At 46.0% G+C, this 19,773-nt stretch overlaps 1 non-coding gene across 1 annotated transcript; it reads left to right on the top strand.

Moving 5' to 3' along the window:
* Positions 1-233: 233 nt before the first annotated feature.
* Positions 234-306, top strand: Trnar-ucg (transfer RNA arginine (anticodon UCG)). The gene has a single exon. It is a non-coding gene; the product is annotated as a tRNA-Arg (tRNA).
* Positions 307-19,773: the final 19,467 nt, after the last annotated feature.

Below are 19,773 nucleotides of genomic sequence, written 5' to 3'. Positions count from 1 at the left end.
CCGCTTCTGCAGAAGTAGCAAATGCGGCGAGGGACGCCCTGCCTTCGATTCCGAATGCACAAAGTGTGTGGTCTTGTTTCCCTGTCTATATGTGGTCGGTCTCGTAAGAGGTTGAATGTAACGTTTGGGTGGGAAAGAGCAAGGGGCAGCGGCTGTGTGGAACGAAAACACAATTCCTCAGGGGTGTGAGCGTTACGAGATGAGTCGTATAAAAGTTATACATGGTCGCTAGTGACCGTGTGGCCGAATGGATAAGGCGTCGGACTTCGGATCCGAAGATTATAGGTTCGAATGCTGTCACGGTCGGTTTTTTTCCAGTTCTGAAAAAGAAACATACCGTTTTATTGTAGCATTTGAGCAGTACGAAACCGTCTTAATGTTGCTGTTGACCATTTTCTGCTTGGAGATGCTCTTGAGCTTGAAACACACACAACAAGACCGGTGTTAACTAGCGAAATGGTCGGCAGAGTGCCGTCACCGCGAGTTTTGACTGGCACTTGCACATCTAAAACAACGTCGGAAAGTCACTCTTTCGGCTTTTGAGTCACATCAAGTATGTGTGTTAATTTTGACGCCACTAGCTCTGCAGGTTGTCATGCAATTCCTTTACCTCCCAGAAATGATTATAAAATAAAAGTGAAGTACGTGACGAGTGCGAAGTTAGGAAAACATTAGGCAGCATGGAGAGATTCTGTATGGGACCACCCAACCATAACGAGTACTGTGTGACGTGCTAACCGGCAGGTATTCACCGAGGCAGCCGGCTAGCTCAGTCGGTAGAGCATGATGCTCTTATTCCCAGGGTCGTGGCTTCGAGCCCCACCCTGGGCGGAACGGAATTTTGTTCCGCTGCAGATGTAAATTACCGATTCTGATTAACGTGATGTAATGGAAATAGCAACTTTTAACTTTGCCTACGTCTCTGTCGGTCGCAAGAAAACTGTATTTGAAGGTAAAGGTGATTTTGTAGACATGTGTGAAAGACATGTTCTGAAATGCAAGTGTTGTTGTTTGGAGAGCACATCGGTTACGTGTCAGATGTGTTGCCAAGCAGTAATGGATCGCCATAGCTGCAAATAGTAGTCGGTAATATGAAGTGTTGTCAGCTCAAGTCTGATAATCCAGACGACCGTAAGGACGAAGTACGCAAGTGTACGTATAGGACGCGCTTCTTTAGCTCAGTGGTAGAGCACTGGTCTAGTAAACCAGGGGTCGTGATTTCCCATCCTCAGTGGAGGAAGACGAATTTTGGAAATCAGTTGCGCGTCGTGGCCGTATAGCAAACAGTATCTGTGATGACGAACAATTAGCGACAAGCGTTTTATTAAGAATTACGCTCAGATGTGATTAAGGCGAGTGGCGCAGATAAAGCATTTGCCACAGCGGTACAGCATAAGGTGGGACGAGGCAGTCTGAATTACATTTTATAGATGAATTCCTCACATATGTCAGAGCCTCTCGCGGTCGTCGTCGTCGTCGTCGTCGTCGCCGCCGCTTCTGCAGAAGTAGCAAATGGCCATGGTAGCAAATGCGGCGAGGGACGCCCTGCCTTCGATTCGAATGCACAAAGTGTGTATTCTTGTTTCTCAGTCTATATTTGGTCGGTCTCGTAAGAGGTTGAATGTAACGTTTGGGTGGGAAAGAGCAAGGGGCAGCGGCTGTGTGGAACGAAAACACAATACCTCAGGGGTGTGAGCGTTACGAGATGAGTCGTATACATGTTATACTTGCTCGTCAGTGACCGTGTGGCCTAATGGATAAGGCGTCGGACTTCGGATGTGATGATCACAGGTTCGAATGCTGTCACGCACGGTTTCTTTCCAGTTCTGAAAAAGAAACATATCGTTTTTATGTAGCAATTGAGCAGTACGTAACCGTCTGCATGTTGCTGTTGGCCATTTTCTGCTTGGAGATGCTCTTGAACTTGAAACACACACAACAAGAAGGGTGTTAACTAGCGAAATGGTCGGCAGAGTGCCGTCACCGCGAGTTTTGACTGGCACTTGCACATCTAAAACAACGTCGGCAAGTAACTCGTTCGGCTTTTGAGTCACATCAAGTATGTGTGTTAATTTTGACGCCACTAGCTCTGCAGGTTGTCATGCAATAACTTAACCTCTCAGAAATGATTATGAAATAAAAGTGAAGTACGTGACGAGTGTGACGTTAGGAAAACATTAGGCAGCATGGAGAGATACTGTATGGGACCACCCAACCCAAACGAGTACTGTGTAACGTGCTAACCGGCAGTTATTCACCGAGGCGGCCGGCAAGCTCAGTCGGTAGAGCATGATATTCTTAATCCCAGGGTCTTGGGTTCGAGCCCCATGCTGGGAGGAACGGAATTTTGTTCCGCTGCAGATGTAAATTACCGTTTTTCTGATTAACTTGATGTAATGGAAATAACAACTTTTAACTTTGCCTACGTCTCTGACAGTCGCAAGAAAACTGTATTTGAAGGTAAAGGTGATTTTGTAGACATGTGTGAAAGACATGTTCTGAAATGCAAGTGTTGTTGTTTGGAGAGCACTTCTATTACGTGTCAGATGTGTAGCCAAGCAGTAATGGATCGCCATAGCTGCAGATAGTAGTCGGTAATATGAAGTGTTGTCAGCTCAAGTCTGATGATCCAGACGACCGTAAGGACGAAGTACGCAAGAGTACCGCTAGGCCGAGCCTCTTTAGCTCAGTGGTAGAGCACTGGTCTAGTAAACCAGGGGTCGTGATTTCCCATCCTCAGTGGAGGAAGACGAATTTTGGAAATCAGTAGCGCGTCGTCGCCGTATAGCAAACAGTATCTGTGATGACGAACAATTAGCTACAAGCGTTTTATTAAGAATTACGCTCAGATGTGATTAAGGCGAATGGCGCAGATAAAGCATTTGCCAAAGCGGTACTGCATAAGGTGGGACGAAGCAGTCTGAATTACATTTTATAGATGAATTTCTCACATATATCAGAGCCTGTCGGCGTCGTCGTCGTCGTCGTCGTCGTCGTCGTCGTCGCCGCCGCCGCTTCTGCAGAAGTAGCAAATGGCCATGGTAGCAAATGCGGCGAGGGACGCCCTGCCTTCGATTCCGAATGCACAAAGTGTGTGGTCTTGTTTCCCAGTCTATATTTGGTCAGTCTCGTAAGAGGTTGAATGTAACGTTTGGGTGGGAAAGTGCTAGGGGCAGCGGCTGTGTGGAACGAAAACACTATTCCTCAGGGGTGTGTGCGTTACGATATGAGTCGTATACATGTTATACTTGGTGCTAGTGACCGTGTGGCCGAATGGATAAGGCGTCGGACTTCGGATCTGAAGATTACAGTTTAGAATGCTGTCACACTCGGTTTTTTTCCAGTTCTGAAAAAGAAACATACCGTTTTAATGTAGCAATTGAGCAGTACGAAACCGTCTGAATATTGCTGTTGACCATTTTCTGTTTGGAGATGCTCTTGAGCTTGAAACACACACAACAAGACCGGTGTTAACTAGCGAAATGGTCGGCAGAGTGCCGTCACCGCGACTTTTGACTGACACTTGCACATCTAAAACAACGTCGGCAAGTAACTCGTTCGGCTTTTGAGTCACATCAAGTTGTTGTTGTTGTGGTCTTCAGTCCTGAGACTGGTTTGATGCAGCTCTCCATGCTACTCTATCCTGTGCAAGCTTCTTCATCTCCCAGTACCTACTGCAACCTACATCCTTCTGAATCTGCTTAGTGTACTCATCTCTCGGTCTCCCTCTACGATTTTTACCCTCCACACTGCCCTCCAATGCTAAATTTGTGATCCCTTGATGCCTCAAAACATGTCCTACCAACCGATCCCTTCTTCTAGTCAAGTTGTGCCACAAACTTCTCTTCTCCCCAATCCTATTCAATACCTCCTCATTAGTTACGTGATCTATCCACCTTATCTTCAGTATTCTTCTGTAGCACCACATTTCGAAAGCTTCTATTCTCTTCTTGTCCAAACTAGTTATCGTCCATGTTTCACTTCCATACATGTCTACACTCCAAACAAATATTTTCAGAAATGACTTCCTGACACTTAAATCTATATTCGATGTTAACAAATTTCTCTTCTTCAAAAACGCTTTCCTTGCCATTGCCAGTCTACATTTTATATCCTCTCTACTTCGACCATCATCAGTTATTTTACTTCCTAAATAGCAAAACTCCTTTACTACTTTAAGTGTCTCATTTCCTAATCTAATTCCCTCAGCATCACCCGATTTAATTTGACTACATTCCATTATCCTCGTTTTGCTTTTGTTGATGTTCATCTTATATCCTCCTTTCAAGACACTGTCCATTCCGTTCAACTGCTCTTCCAAGTCCTTTGCCGTCTCTGACAGAATTACAATGCCATCGGCGAACCTCAAAGTTTTTACTTCGTCTCCATGAATTTTAATACCTACTCCAAATTTTTCTTTTGTTTCCTTTACTGCTTGCTCAATATACAGATTGAATAACATCGGGGAGAGGCTACAACCCTGTCTCACTCCTTTCCCAACCACTGCTTCCCTTTCATGCCCCTCGACTCTTATGACTGCCATCTGGTTTCTGTACAAATTGTAAATAGCCTTTCGCTTCCTTTTTTTTACCCCTGCCACCTTTAGAATTTGAAAAAGAGTATTCCAGTCAACATTGTCAAAAGCTTTCTCTAAGTCTACAAATGCTAGAAACGTAGGTTTGCCTTTTCTTAATCTTTCTTCTAAGATAAGACGTAAGGTCAGTATTGCCACACGTGTTCCAACATTTCGACGGAATCCAAACTGATCCTCCCCGAGGTTCGCATCTACCAGTTTTTCCATTCGTCTGTAAAGAATTCGCGTTAGTATTTTGCAGCTGTGACTTATTAAACTAATAGTTCGGTAATTTTCACATCTGTCAGCACCTGCTTTCTTTGGGATTGGAATTATTATATTCTTCTTGAAGTCTGAGGGTATTTCGCCTGTCTCATACATCTTGCTCACCAGCTGGTAGAGTTTTGTCATGACTGGCTCTCCCAAGGCTGTCAGTAGTTCTAATGGAATGTTGTCTACTCCGGGGGCCTTGTTTCGACTCAGGTCTTTCAGTGCTCTGTCAAACTCTTCACGCAGTATCGTATCACCCATTTCGTCTTCATCTACATCCTCTTCCATTTCCATAATATTGTCCTCAAGTACATCACCCTTGTATAAACCTTCTATATACTCCTTCCACCTTTCTGCCTTCCCTTCTTTGCTTAGAACTGGGTTGCCATCTGAGCTCTTGATATTCATACACGTGGTTCTCTTCTCTCCAAAGGTCTCTTTAATTTTCCTGTAGGCAGTATCTATCTTACCCCTAGTGAGATAAGCCTCTACATCCTTACATTTGTCCTCTAGCCATCCCTGTTTAGTCATTTTGCACTTCCTGTCGATCTCATTTTTGAGATGTTTGTATTCCTTTTTGCCTGCTTCATTTACTGCATTTTTATATTTTCTCCTTTCATCAATTAAATTCAATATTTCTCCTGTTACCCAAGGATTTCTAGCAGCCCTCGTCTTTTTACCTACTTTATCCTCTGCTGCCTTCACTACTTCATCCCTCAGAGCTACCCATTCTTCTTCTACGGTATTTCTTTCCCCTATTCCTGTCAATTGTCCCCTTATGCTCTCCCTGAAACTCTGTACAACTACTGGTTCTTTCAGTTTATCCAGGTCCCATCTCCTTAATTTCCCACATTTTTGCAGTTTCTTCAGTTTTAATCTACAGGTCATAAGCAATAGATTGTGGTCAGAGTCCACATCTGCCCCTGGAAATGTCTTACAACTTAAAACCTGGTTCCTAAATCTCTGTCTTACCATTATACACTCCTGGAAATTGAAATAAGAACCCCGTGAATTCATTGTCCCAGGAAGGGGAAACTTTATTGACACATTCCTGGGGTCAGATACATCACATGATCACACTGACAGAACCACAGGCACATAGACACAGGCAACAGAGCATGCACAATGTCGGCACTAGCACAGTGTATATCCACCTTTCGCAGCAATGCAGGCTGCTATTGTCCCACGGAGACGATCGTAGAGATGCTGGATGTAGTCCTGTGGAACGACTTGCCATGCCATATCCACCTGGCGCCTCAGTTGGACCAGCATTCGTGCTGGACGTGCAGACCGCGTGAGACGACGCTTCATCCAGTCCCAAACATGTTCAATGGGGGACAGATCCGGAGATCTTGCTGGCCAGGGTAGTTGACTTATACCTTCTAGAGCACGTTGGGTGGCACGGGATACATGCGGACGTGCATTGTCCTGTTGGAACAGCAAGTTTCCTTGCCGGTCTAGGAATGGTAGAACGATGGGTTCGATGACGGTTTGGATGTACCGTGCACTATTCAGTGTCCCCTCGACGATCACCAGAGATGTACGGCCAGTGTAGGAGATCGCTCCCCACACCATGATGCCGGGTGTTGGCCCTGTGTGCCTCGGTCGTATGCAGTCCTGATTGTGGCGCTCACCTGCATGGCGCCAAACACGCATACGACCATCATTGGCACCAAGGCAGAAGCGACTCTTATCGCTGAAGACGACACCACTCCATTCGTCCCTCCATTCACGCCTGTCGCGACACCACTGGAGGCAGGCTGCACGATTTTGGAGTGTGAGCGGAAGACGGCCTAACGGTGTGCGGGACCGTAGCCCAGCTTCATGGAGACGGTTGCGAATGGTCCTCGCCGATACCCCAGGAGCAACCGTGTCCCTAATTTGCTGGGAAGTGGCGGTGCGGTCCCCTACGGCACTGTGTAGGATCCTACGATCTTGTCGTGCATCCGTGAATTGCTGCGGTCCGGTCCCAGGTCGACAGGCACGTGCACCTTTCGCCGACCACTGGCGACAACATCGATGTACTGTGGAGACCTCAATCCCCACGTGTTGAGCAATTCGGCGGTACGTCCACCCGCCCTCCCGCATGCCCACTATACGCCCTCGCTCAAAGTCCGTCAACTGTACATACGGTTCACGTCCACACTGTCGCGGCATGCTACCAGTGTTAAAGACTGCGATGGAGCTCCGTATGCCATGGCAAACTGGCTGACACTGACGGCGGCGGTGCACAAATGCTGCGCAGCTAGCGCCATTCGACGGCCAACACCGCGGTTACTGGTGTGTCCGCTGTGCCATGCGTGTGATCGTTGCTTGTACAGCCCTCTCGCAGTGTCCGGAGCAAGTATTGTGGGTCTGACACACCGGTGTCAATGTGTTCTTTTTTCCATTTCCAGGAGTGTATAATCTATCTGATACCTTTTAGTATCTCCAGGGTTCTTCCACGTATACAACCTTCTTTCATGATTCTTAAACCAAGTGTTACCTATGACTAAGTTGTGCTCTGTACAAAATTCTACTAGGCGGCTTCCTCTTTCATTTCTTAGCCCCAATCCATATTCACCTACTATGTTTCCTTCTCTCCCTTTCCCTACACTCGAATTCCAGTCACCCATTACTATTAAATTTTCGTCTCCCTTCACTATCTGAATAATTTCTTTTATTTCATCGTACATTTCTTCAATTTCTTCGTCATCTGCAGAGCTAGTTGCCATATAAACTTGTACTACTGTAGTAAGTGTGGGCTTCGTACCTATCTTGGCCACAATAATGCGTTCACTATGCTGTTTGTAGTAGCTTACCCGCATTCCTATTTTCCTATTCATTATTAAACCTACTCCTGCATTACCCCTATTTGATTTTGTGTTTATAACCCTGTAATCACCTGACCAGAAGTCTTGTTCCTCCTGCCACCGAACTTCACTAATTCCCACTATATCTAACTTTAACCTATCCATTTCCCTTTTTAAATTTTCTAACCTACCTGCCCGATTAAGGGATCTGACATTCCATGCTCCGATCCGTAGAACGCCAGTTTTCTTTCTCCTGATAACGACATCCTCCTGAGTAATCCCCGCCCGGAGATCCGAATGGGGGACTATTTTACCTCCGGAATATTTTACCCAAGAGGATTCCATCATCATTTAATCATACAGTAAAGCTGCTGTCCTCAGGAAAAATTACGGCTGCAGTTTCCCCTTGCTTTCAGCCGTTCGCAGTACCAGCACAGCAACGCCGTTTTGGTTAATGTTGCAAGGCCAGATCAGTCAATCATCCAGACTGTTGCCCCTGCAACTACTGAAAAGGCTGCTGCCCCTCTTCAGGAACCACACGTTTGTCTGGTCTCTCAACAGATACCCCTCTGTTGTGGTTGCACCTACGGTACGGCCATCTGTATCGCTGAGGCACGCAAGCCTCCCCACCAACGGCAAGGTCCATGGTTCATGGGGGGGCACATCAAGTATGTGTGTTAATTTTGACGCCACTAGCTCTGCAGGTTGTCATGCAATTACCTTTACCTCTCAGAAATGATTATGAAATAAAAGTGAAGTACATGACGACTGTGACGTTAGGAAAACATTAGGCAGCATGGAGAGATTCTGTATGGGACCACCCAACCATAACGAGTACTGTGTGACGTGCTAACCGGCAGTTATTCACCGAGGCGGCCGGCTAGCTCAGTCGGTAGAGCATGATATTCTTAATCCCAGGGTCGTGGTTTCTAGCCCCACGCTGGACGGAACGGAATTTTGTTCCGCTGCAGATGTAAATTACCGTTTTTCTGATTAACTAGATGTAATGGACATAGCAACTTTTAACTTTGCCTACGTCTCTGTCAGTCGCAAGAAAACTGTATTTGAAGGTAAAGGTGATTTTGTAGACATGTGTGAAAGACATGTTCTGAAATGCAAGTGTTGTTGTTTGGAGAGCACATCGGTTACGTGTCAGATGTGTAGCCAAGTAGTAATGGATCGCCATAGCTGCAAATAGTAGTCGGTAATATGAAGTGTTGTCAGCTCAAGTCTGATGATCCAGACGACCGTAAGGACGAAGTACGCAAGAGTACCGCTAGGCTGCGCCTCTTTAGCTCAGTGGTCAGTGGACAGTCTGCCTGCAGCGGCCGTGGCGTGCGGTTGTCTGTGCTCAGCGCTGTGGCTGGCTTGTTTACTTCTGCGGGGTAAGTCGCTCGCTAGCAGCGGTTATTCTTGCGTGTGAGGAATGATGTTGATGAATCAGTGATGACACAAGCTATGAGGATAGATACTTTGAAGTTAACTTTCGATAATTCATTTGCTCGACCAACCTCTTTCGAAATCGAGGATTTCATCGAAGACGTGATGAAAATTGGAATCGATCACATTATTGGTATACATTTGTCGATTTTGTCTAGCATCGTTTATATCAAGATGAGAGATGCCGATTTTTGTGACAAAATAGTTGACTCCTTCAGTTCCGGTTTGAAGTTTAAGCATAGTGATGGCAATGTGGGTGTAGTTACTGTTTCGCACGCAGGGCTTGGACTTCGAACAATTCGCATTTTTGAACTACCCTTTGAGGTACCAGCCGATCAGATACATGTTGCGATATCGCCATATGGCAAAGTTTTGAGTAACTTTGCTGAACGTTGGTCTCCGGCTCATAAATATCCGGTGTTGAATGGCGTCAGGCAGCTTAAAGTAGACTTGCAACGACACATTCCGTCGTACGTCACGGTTTGTGGGTACCGTGCAGTCGTAATGTATGATGGCCAACCTAGAACATGTGCTAGATGTAACTCGACGGGACATGTGCGTGCGGAATGTTTACAACGTCGTGTAGTTCAACTTCCAACCGGAGAGAGTGTTCGCCCTCCCGCAATGTCAACATTACCGGCATCGTACGTGTCGGTTGCTCGCGGTGAGCCGGCAATACAACCGATTCGTGATCCACCTGCCGGACCCAGTCTCGCAGTTAATGTAGCATCACCGGACACTCCAGTCATGTCTGGGATGGCTGTTTCTGAAACCCATGACTCTAACAGGACCAGTGATATGGTGGTAGAACAAGCCATACAGGGTGCTGAGTTAACGGAGGTGTCCCTGGCTCCTGATACCATGTCCGAACAAGTGACTGAAACGATGCCAAACTCTGACGCAGTAATACGCGGTAATAGATCTCCGAAGAAAAATAAAAAACGGAGGATGGCTCATCAAGGTGCGGAAGATACAGCACCGAGCTTGCGGGGGAGGGCAAAATTAATCGGCCAGAATTTAAAAGAAGGACCAGCTGACGCTGTCGCCTCGACTTCGCGCTCACATAACACACCACGATCTGACAACACCGTGTCGGAGCCGCCCGTGACGTCCGACAGCAGACAAGATGAGATGCCGATTCAGCACACTGAGCCACCGGATACGAATCCACCAGTTCCTGAACCAGTAGGCACCCTTTCCTCCCCTGATTGGGCAGACGAGTGTGAAACGAATGAAGATGATGTAGAGATGCAGGAAGATCCAACAGCCGCGACTGGCTCCTTGCCCCCTCTCTCAGCAGTTGATGGAAGCAAAGTCCACGTGGCCATGGCTACTCAAACGACCGAAACTGTCAGCGCCTCCAATTGACAGCTAGCTGACGTATCCTAACGTCTACTCCTTTTTTACGGAACATCAATGACCAGCTTGCAGGCCTACAAGATCCTGATTCTCAATATCAATAAGATACGTAGCGATTTGAATTTGAAAAACTTACAAGACTTGTTATACGCAGCTGACATAGATATAGCAAGGCTTCAGGAAGTGAGTGATATCGAGTTAGACCACATAGCCGGGTATAACGCGTTCATAAACCCTGGCAACGGTTTCGAACTTGGAACAGCATTACTCTTAAAAGAAGGGATCATTGCCAATTGTGAGGCAAAACTTGTGACCGGCAGAGGGATAGCAGTAACTGTCAATAACATCAGACTGATTAATATTTAGGCACCTTCTGGGTCTAGTAATAGGCAACGCCATGCAGAATTTTTCCGCCACGAGATCCTTCCCCTCTTCGGGACCAACTACACTGATGTCATTTTTGGCGGAGATTTCAATTGTGTGCTTAGTCAAATAGATCAAACTCCGCACTTTAATCGGTGTGTTGAATTAGAACAGATCATTCAAGAACTCCGCTTAACTGACACCTGGACGTCCACGCACGGAATGGCGGTGGGTTTTACACATTTTACCAGTCATTCGGCAAGTAGGTTAGATAGAATTTACATATCGTGTAATTTAAAGCAACACCTGCTACAGACCGAAATATGGCCTACTGTATTTTCCGACCATGCTGCCTATATCTGTACCGTCAACATGAAACAACAGGAAACCTACCGGAGTCGAGGGTTATGGAAGTTCAACATCGTCCACTTGGACGGTATGTGAACGTAAATTCAATTCCTACAACTCCGCGATAGAGTGGTGGCTCCAATGCGCCAAACCTCAAATTAGGAAAACTTTAATGATTTACTCCCGTCAGAAAAATCAGTGGCACAAACGGACGATGGAATTTTATTTTCAGTGTCTTCGGGAGTTACATAAATTTGTCGTGACCGATATCGGCAATTTTGCACAGATCAAAAGAATTCAGGCAAAAATTTTAAAGCTGCAACGGAAACAGTTGGAAGGTTTTCAAGTTCGGGCGCGAGTTCCTACGACGGTGCAAGAAGAAGAGGCTGCCATGTATCACATGTTACGTGAAAGTCGACGAGGCCGTCGGAAAATCCTTACACAGCTCCGAACCAGCACCGGTGCCATAGTTACTAAACAAAGTGCAATCTTGAGTGCGATTGAAGAGTACTATCGAGACCTGATGTCCAATAAAATAACAGATGATACCGTGTTTGCGGATTTTACGACAAATTTATCACGGAGACTCGGCCCCACAGAGGCCAATAAGCTTATTACAGAGGTGACAGAAGATGAATTAACAGACATTATCCTACGGAGTCCGAAAAATAAATCTCCAGGTTCGGACGGCCTACCTGCAGAAGTATGTCAAACCTTCTGGCCTCAGATGAAATCGAAACTACTTGCAATATGTAACGAACTCATGAACCCTTGTAACGTTATTCCGCAGGAATTTCGACAGGGAATTGTTGTTTTACTGCCCAAGACCCCGTGCAGTGACAACCCAACAAACCTGAGACCTCTCACGTTGTTAAATAGTGATTATAAACTATACGCCCGTGTCCTCAGCCAACGGCTCAAAAATGTCATGTCCACAATCACAGGACAATATCAAACGAGTGTTGGTAGAAATAGATCTATTTACCACACGCTCACGGATTACAGAGACGTGATAGCCGTAGGGGAGGCCTGCAAATTAAAATGCGCCCTCATAATGATAGACTTTGAAAAAGCATTCGACAGAGTGAGCCACCGATTCCTTTTCCACGTCATGCGAGAATTGGGATTTCCGCACCAGTTCACCCAAGTAATCGACAATATGATCCGTAATAGTACTTCGCGAATCCAAATTAATGGTCGCCTCAGTGGTGCGATTGATATCGCGTGTTCGGTGAGGCAAGGCTGTCCGATGTCGATGGCTCTCTTTGCCATCGCCATAGAACCTCTGCTTGCTACGCTAACTGAACGTTTGCAGGGATTAGAAATCAATAGACAGAAGATTGTGTGCCGTGCGTACGCAGATGATGTCGGCTTTCTTGTCGTGAACGCGCAAGAAGTGAGGTCCTCACTTGAAATACTTCAACGATATGCGGCGGCATCAGGGGCGAAGGTGAACTGGCAAAAATCTGGAATCATGAATGTCGGACGGGGAATACGTTTCCCCAACCATGCCCGATTACGGGAACTTACCAGTATAAAGTGCTTAGAACTTGAGTTCCGCCGGAAGATACAGAATACCATTGCTGTAAATTATAGAGATTTACTTCACAAGGTTAGGGCATGTGTACAACAGCATAGCATGAGGCAACTGAATTCTCTCCGAAAAGTTGAACTGGTCAACACCTATATCGTCTCGAAGATCAACTATGTAGCCAAAGTGTTGCCTCTTCCCAGTGGCATTGCGCATAGAATGCTGTCCGCTCTTGGCCATTTCGTGACCAGAGGCAATATCTTCAAAGTTAAATTTGTTACGTTGACGCTCCCTACTCGGAAGGGCGGATTAAACCTCACTGATGTTTATATGAAGGCACAGGCGCTCTATCTAAGCAGTATGTATAAGCTGTGGACAAAATCTCCACATTGTCTCACTGCTCACCTGCTCAACGAAATCTCACCGGCGGACCTCAACCCCCCGATTGATGTACATCATATTCCACACGACCTTTACCATTTAAAATACTTCCTTTTGGGATATAGTTATGCTCGACAAAGAATTCCGGAGAAGGAAATAACGGTGGTGAAGAAATTGTATAAGACTTTGATCGAGTCCACATCCCGGAATAACATCGAAGAGAAATATCCAGCTCACAATTGGCGGGTCATTTGGGATAATCTTCATTTACGCCATTTACCGTCTCACGTTCGAGCGTCTTGGTATCTAACGGTGAACCGTAAAATAGCAACCAATGCCAGACTCCATTCCATTCATCTGGCCGATTCACCCTTATGCATCATATGCCAGGTACAAGATAGCGAGGAACACAGATTTGTCTGCGAAGCAGTGCGAGATGTTTGGGCGGTCATACGACAGTTGTTGGCCAGCATCACTAGAACATGCCCTGCAAACATAACGCCAGCCGACTTCCTCACTCCGGAGGTAGTGCCTTACCCGCAGACCAAACGAAATTCAGTAAACTGGCTTAAAGGCCACACAGTTTACTATCTTTTCAATCTGAACGAAACGAGTAAAGAAGACTTTCTTCTGTATTTAATGATACAGCACCACCGACTGCAGAAGACTAAAAGCTATAAAGCTAATTTTGCAAACTTTTTAAGCCACACAATCATTTCACAGCCAATATAGGATGGAGTGCATACAGCCATTTACCGACATGGTGGATTCCACTCTCCTATCGACCGACCAGAGTGAAGACAAAAGACGTTAGTGCGGGGACGACTCTACGAGTGTGTCATCTTGATAATTCGTCGGTTTCAGAAAATAACATCTCGTTTGATGTAGCGCGTTACGTCTCATTGGTGGATGCCTTTCACGGAACTGCAGTTCCTAGTTTTTTTTATTATAACAGAAGATACGATTGAGAGGACAACGGTAGAAGACTTTTAATTTATTTTGTTCATCAATTATTTACTTTGATTGAGGAGCGAGATGCAATCATGCGGTGCAAAATGCGCGGATTTCCCTATTCTCCTGCATGCATGAAATGGACGTAATTAATTTACACTGCGTTTGGAAGCACCATTTCGTCTTCGGAATTTTCTGTTTTTCTGTTACTGCCGGCGGAGTCAAGCCGCAGTTCTTTTTTTCTTTATTTCGCAGAAGAGGTAGGGTGACATGGTGACAGTTACGGTGGGAGACATTGTGGCCAGGCCTCGGATTGCACGACCCCTGCCCACTTTGCTGTTTACCGCATTTTACACAAAAAAAGAGGAAAAAACAGAAAAACAGATGGACAAAAAAAAAGAAAAAAATTAATGTGAAAAAAATGAAAAAAAGTGGATAAAGCATTATAAAAAAATAAAACAATAAAAAAGTGGTAAATAAAAAAAAGTGGTAGAGCACTGGTCTAGTAAACCAGGGTCATGAGTTCCCATCCTCAGAGGAGGAAGACGAATTTTGGAAATCAGTTGCGCGTCGTGGCCGTATAGCAAACAGTATCTGTGATGACGAACAATTAGCGACAAGCGTTTTATTCAGAATTACGCTCAGATGTGATTAAGGCGAATGGCGCAGACAAAGCATTTGCCAAAGCGGTACAGCATAAGGTGGGACGAGGCAGTCTGAATTACATTTTATAGATGAATTTCTCACATATCTCAGAGCCTCTCGCTGTCGTCGTCGTCGTCGCCGCCGCCGCTTCTGCAGAAGTAGCAAATGGCCACGGTAGCAAATGCGGCGAGGGACGCCCTGCCTTCGATTCCGAATGCACAAAGTGTGTGGTCTTGTTTCCCAGTCTATATTTGGTCGGTCTCGTAAGAGGTTGAATGTAACGTTTAGGTGGGAAAGAGCAAGAGGCAGCGGCTGTGTGGAACGAAAACACAATTCCTCAGGGGTGTGAGCGTTACGAGATGAGTCGTATACAAGTTTTACTTGGTCGTCAGTGACCGTGTGGCCTAATGGATAAGGCGTCGGACCTCGGATCTGAAGATTGCAGGTTCGAATGCTGTCTCGCTCGGTTTTTTTCCAGTTCTGAAAAAGAAACATACCGTTCATATATGGTTCATATGGCTCTGAGCACTATGGGACTTAACATCGGAGGTCATCAGTCCCCTAGAACTTAGAACTACTTAACCCTAACTAACCTAAGGACTTCACATACATCCATGCCCGAGGCAGGATTCGAACCTGCGACCGTAGCAGTCGCGCGGTTCCAGACTGAAGCGCCTAGAACCGCTCGGCCAACGTGGCCGGCAAAAACATACCGTTTTAATGTAGCAATTGAGCAGTACGAAACCGTCTGAATGTTGCTGTTGACCATTTTCTGCTTGGAGATGCTCTTGAGCTTGAAACACACACAACGAGACCGGTGTTAACTAGCGAAATGGTCGGCAGAGTGCCGTCACCGCGAGTTTTGACTGGCACTTGCACATCTAAAACAACGTCGGGAAGTAACTCGTTCGGCTTTTGAGTCACATCATGTATGTGTGTTAATTTTGATGCCACTAGCTCTGCAGGTTGTCATGCAATTCCTTTACCTCTCAGAAATGATTATGAAATAAAAGTGAAGTACGTGACGAGTGTGACGTTAGGAAAACATTAGACAGCATGGAGAGATTATGTATGTGACCACCCAACCCAAATAAGTACTGTGTGACGTTCTAACCCGCAGGTATTCACCGAGGCAGCCGGCTAGTTCAGTCGGTAGAGCATGATATTCTTAATCCCAGGGTCGTGGGTTCGAGCCCCACGCTGGGCGGAACGGAATTTTTTTCCGCTGCAGATGGAAATTACCGTTTTTCTGATTAACGTAATGTAATGGAAATAGCAACTTATAACTTTGCCTACGTCTCTGTCAGTCGCAAGAAAACTGTATTTGAAGGTAAAGGTGGTTTTGTAGACATGTGTGAAAGACATGTTCTGAATTGCAAGTGTTGTTGTTTGGAGAGCACATCGGTTACGTGTCAGATGTGTAGCCAAGCAGTAATGGATCGCCTGAGCTGCAAATAGTAGTCGGTAATATGAAGTGTTGTCAGCTCAAGTCTGATGATCCAGACGACCGTAAGGACGAAGTACGCAAGAGTACCGCTAAGCCGCGCCTCTTTAGCTCAGTGGTAGAGCATTGGTCTAGTAAACCAGGGGTCGTGAGTTCCCAGTCTCAGAGGAGGAAGACAAATTTTGGAAATCAGTTGCGCGTCGTGGCCGTATAGCAAACAGTATCTGTGATGACGAACAATTAGCGACAAGCGTTTTATTAAGAATTACGCTCAGATGTGATTCAGGCGTATGGCGCAGATAAAGCATTTGCCAAAGCGGTACAGCATAAGGTGGGACGAGGCAGTCTGAATTACATTTTATAGATGAATTTCTCACATATCTCAGAGCCTCTCGCGGTCGTCGTCGTCGTCGTCGTCGTCGTCGCCGCTTCTGCAGAAGTAGCAAATGGCCATGGTAGCAAATGCGGCGAGGGACACCCTGCCTTCGAATCCGAAAGCACAATGTGTGTGGTCTTGTTTCTTAGTCTATATTTGGTCGGTCTCGTAAGAGGTTGAATGTAACGTTTGGGTGGGAAAGAGCAAGGGGCAGCGGCTGTGTGGAACGAAATCACTATTCCCCACGGGTGTGAGCGTTACGAGATGAGTCGTAAACAGGTTATACTTGGTCGCTAGTAACCGTGTGGCCGAATGGATAAGGCGTCGTACTTCGGATCAGAAGATGACAGGTTCGAATGCTGTGACGGTCTTTTTTTTTTCCAGTTCGGAAAAAGAAACATACCGTTTTAATGTAGCAATTGAGCAGTACGAAACCGTCTGAATGTTTCTGTTGACCATTTTGTGCTTGGAGATGCTCTTGAGCTTGAAACACACACAACAAGACCGGTGTTAACTAGCGAAATGGTCGGCAGAGTGCCGTCACCGCGAGTTTTGACTGGCACTTGCACATCTAAAACAACGTCGGAAAGTAACTCGTTCGGCTTTTGAGTCACATCAAGTATGTGTGTTAATTTTGACGCCACTAGCCCTGCAGGTAGTCATGCAATTCCTTTACCTCTCAGAAATGGTTATGAAATAAAAGTGAAGTATTTTACGAGTGTGTCGTTAGGAAAACATTAGGCAGCATGGAGAGATTCTGTATGGGACCACCCAACCCAAACGAGTACTGTGTGACGTGTTAACCGGCAATTATTCACCGAAGTGGCCGGCTAGCTCAGTCGGTAGAGCAAGATATTCTTAATCCCAGGGTCGTGGGTCCGAGCCCCACGCTGGTCGGAACGGAATTTTGTTCCGCTGCAGATGTAAATTACCGTTTTTCTGATTAACGTGATGTAATGGAAATAGCAACTTTTAACTTTGCCTACGTCTCTGTCAGTCGCAAGAAAACTGTATTTGAAGGTAAAGGTGATTTTGTAGACATATGTCAAAGACATGTTCTGAAATATAAGTGTTGTTGTTTGGAGAGCACATCGGTTACGTGTCAGATGTGTAGCCAAGCAGTAATGGATCGCCATAGCTGCAAATAGTAGTCGGTAATATGAAGTGTTGTCAGCTCAAGTCTGATGATCCAGACGACCGTTAGGAAGAAGTACGCAAGAGTACCGCTAGGCCGCGCCTCTTTAGCTCAGTGGTAGAGCACTGGTCTAGTAAACCAGGGTCGTGAGGTCCCATCCTCAGAGGAGGAAGACGAATTTTGGAAATCAGTTTCGCGTCGTGGCCGTATAGCAAACAGTATCTGTGATGACGAACAATTAGCGACAAGCGTTTTATTAAGAATTACGCTCAGATGTGATTAAGGTGAATGGCGCAGGTAAAGCATTTTTTTTTTTTTAAATAAAAAAACCTTTATTCATCATTAATAATAATAATTATACAATATTAACCCACTTCCTTAATAGCATTAGTGGGTCGTAATATTAATACATTTATTATTGTTTCATGCAGCATGCTACAAGATATGATGTGCTACAGGTTACTACAACAATGGGCATTATGCTAACTATCCCTACTACTTAAGAAACTATTACTATCACTAATTGCTAATTTCTACACCTGCAGCGTCACATATGTGCCAGTAGAATATATAAACCTACTTTGCAAGCCTTGCTCTTCGGGCTAACCCCAAAGAGCTTGCCCCCGGCACTGGGCTGGCCAAGATGTTAACTCGCTGCAGTTCCATAACCTAACATAATATCCTATTCTAAGTCCTACGGAGCTAACTTATCCTAAGTCAAATCCGGTGCATCTCTAAGTCGGTAAGATTAACCCCTCCTCCCCCTAATCCTGCGCGCGGCGGATCCCAACTGTGATGTGAAGTCGGCCAGTCCGCGTGCTGGCGGTATGGGAAAAGGGATCTAGACAATATCGGTGTTCATTTTCACATTCTTAGTTAATCTCCCTCAGATATTCATTTAACACTTTCCGTGATACCTCGTTGGCCAGAGTATTAATCATCTGAAAAGTGTCTTCACGTCTGAGGAGTTGATACGTGTCATGGTTCGGTAGTCCGTCTCGAAGTGTAGTCGCTACATCATTGAAGAGAGGGCACTCGTAAATCACATGATCCGGAGTGCCTTCCGGCGCGCCACAGTCACACGCTGGCGTAGCCCTCTTCCCAAACCGACATAAGTATGTCGGGTAGGGTCCATGACCAGTGAGAAAATGGATCAGTCCCCGTGTTGGCTGAAAGTACTTCATTTCTAAGCGCTCCCTCACGTTCGGCAAGAACTGAAAGGTTCTGCGACCGGTTTCTTCTGTCTCCCAGGACCCCTGCCAAAGTTCTTCCCCCCTTCTTCTAATCCCCCTTTTGTCCTCTACCCTCACACCCATGATTTCTTCTATTTTCCCCTGGTTCCCTTTTTTTGCCCAATACCAAGCTGCTTGCTCCCTAATCTTGATGTCAAGTGGGCAGAGCCCCATTATGACTAATAGGGCCCCTCCTGGAGATGTTCTATAAGCGCCCACAGATCTTAGAACCATGCTTCTCTGAACCCTTCTCACTGCCATGGCGGGCACAACCCTCGTGAGTCTGTGCGCCCAGACCCCGGAGCCGTAACCCACTACTGAAGTTAGGATACTATTGTGATAAAGTTTAATGAGATGTGGAGGTAGGTGAAATCTTTTATGTCCTATGGAAATGAGGTTGTTTAATATTTGCAGAGCTTTTTGGGTTACAGTTTCAATGTGTTTTCCGAAGTTCCATTTCTCATCAATGATGACTCCTAGGTAACGTGTGTCTCGTCTTCGCAGTACCGGTGTGCCGTCAATTCTGACCGTAGGGTTCCTGATTAGTTGTCCTTTAAGTAGTAAGTATGTCGATTTGCTTGGTGATATGGTCATTTTCGTGGTGTGGCACCACTGTAGGAGTCTGTCTAACGCTCTCTCTATTTTAGGTTCTATGTCCTCTCGGCTACGGCCACCGACCATCAGGAGGAGGTCATCAGCGTAGGCTATCACCTCTAGCACATCCTCACTTCGTTGCAGGCTGTCTAGTAATGGCTCCATGTGGATGTCCCAAAAGAGCGGCCCTAGGACCGATCCTTGGGGACATCCTTTCGTGACAGCTTTCCCTACCCTTTCGCTAGGGGATGATAGCCAGACCTCCCGATCCTCACAGTAGCTCCTCAGGCAGCCATATAGCGGCCCTGGACACTCCTTCTCCCGCAAGCAGGAGAAGAG

This window comes from Schistocerca gregaria, chromosome 1, assembly GCF_023897955.1.
Source record: "Schistocerca gregaria isolate iqSchGreg1 chromosome 1, iqSchGreg1.2, whole genome shotgun sequence".
Taxonomy (NCBI): domain Eukaryota; kingdom Metazoa; phylum Arthropoda; class Insecta; order Orthoptera; family Acrididae; genus Schistocerca; species Schistocerca gregaria.
This window is presented reverse-complemented; position numbering and strand designations above follow the sequence as displayed.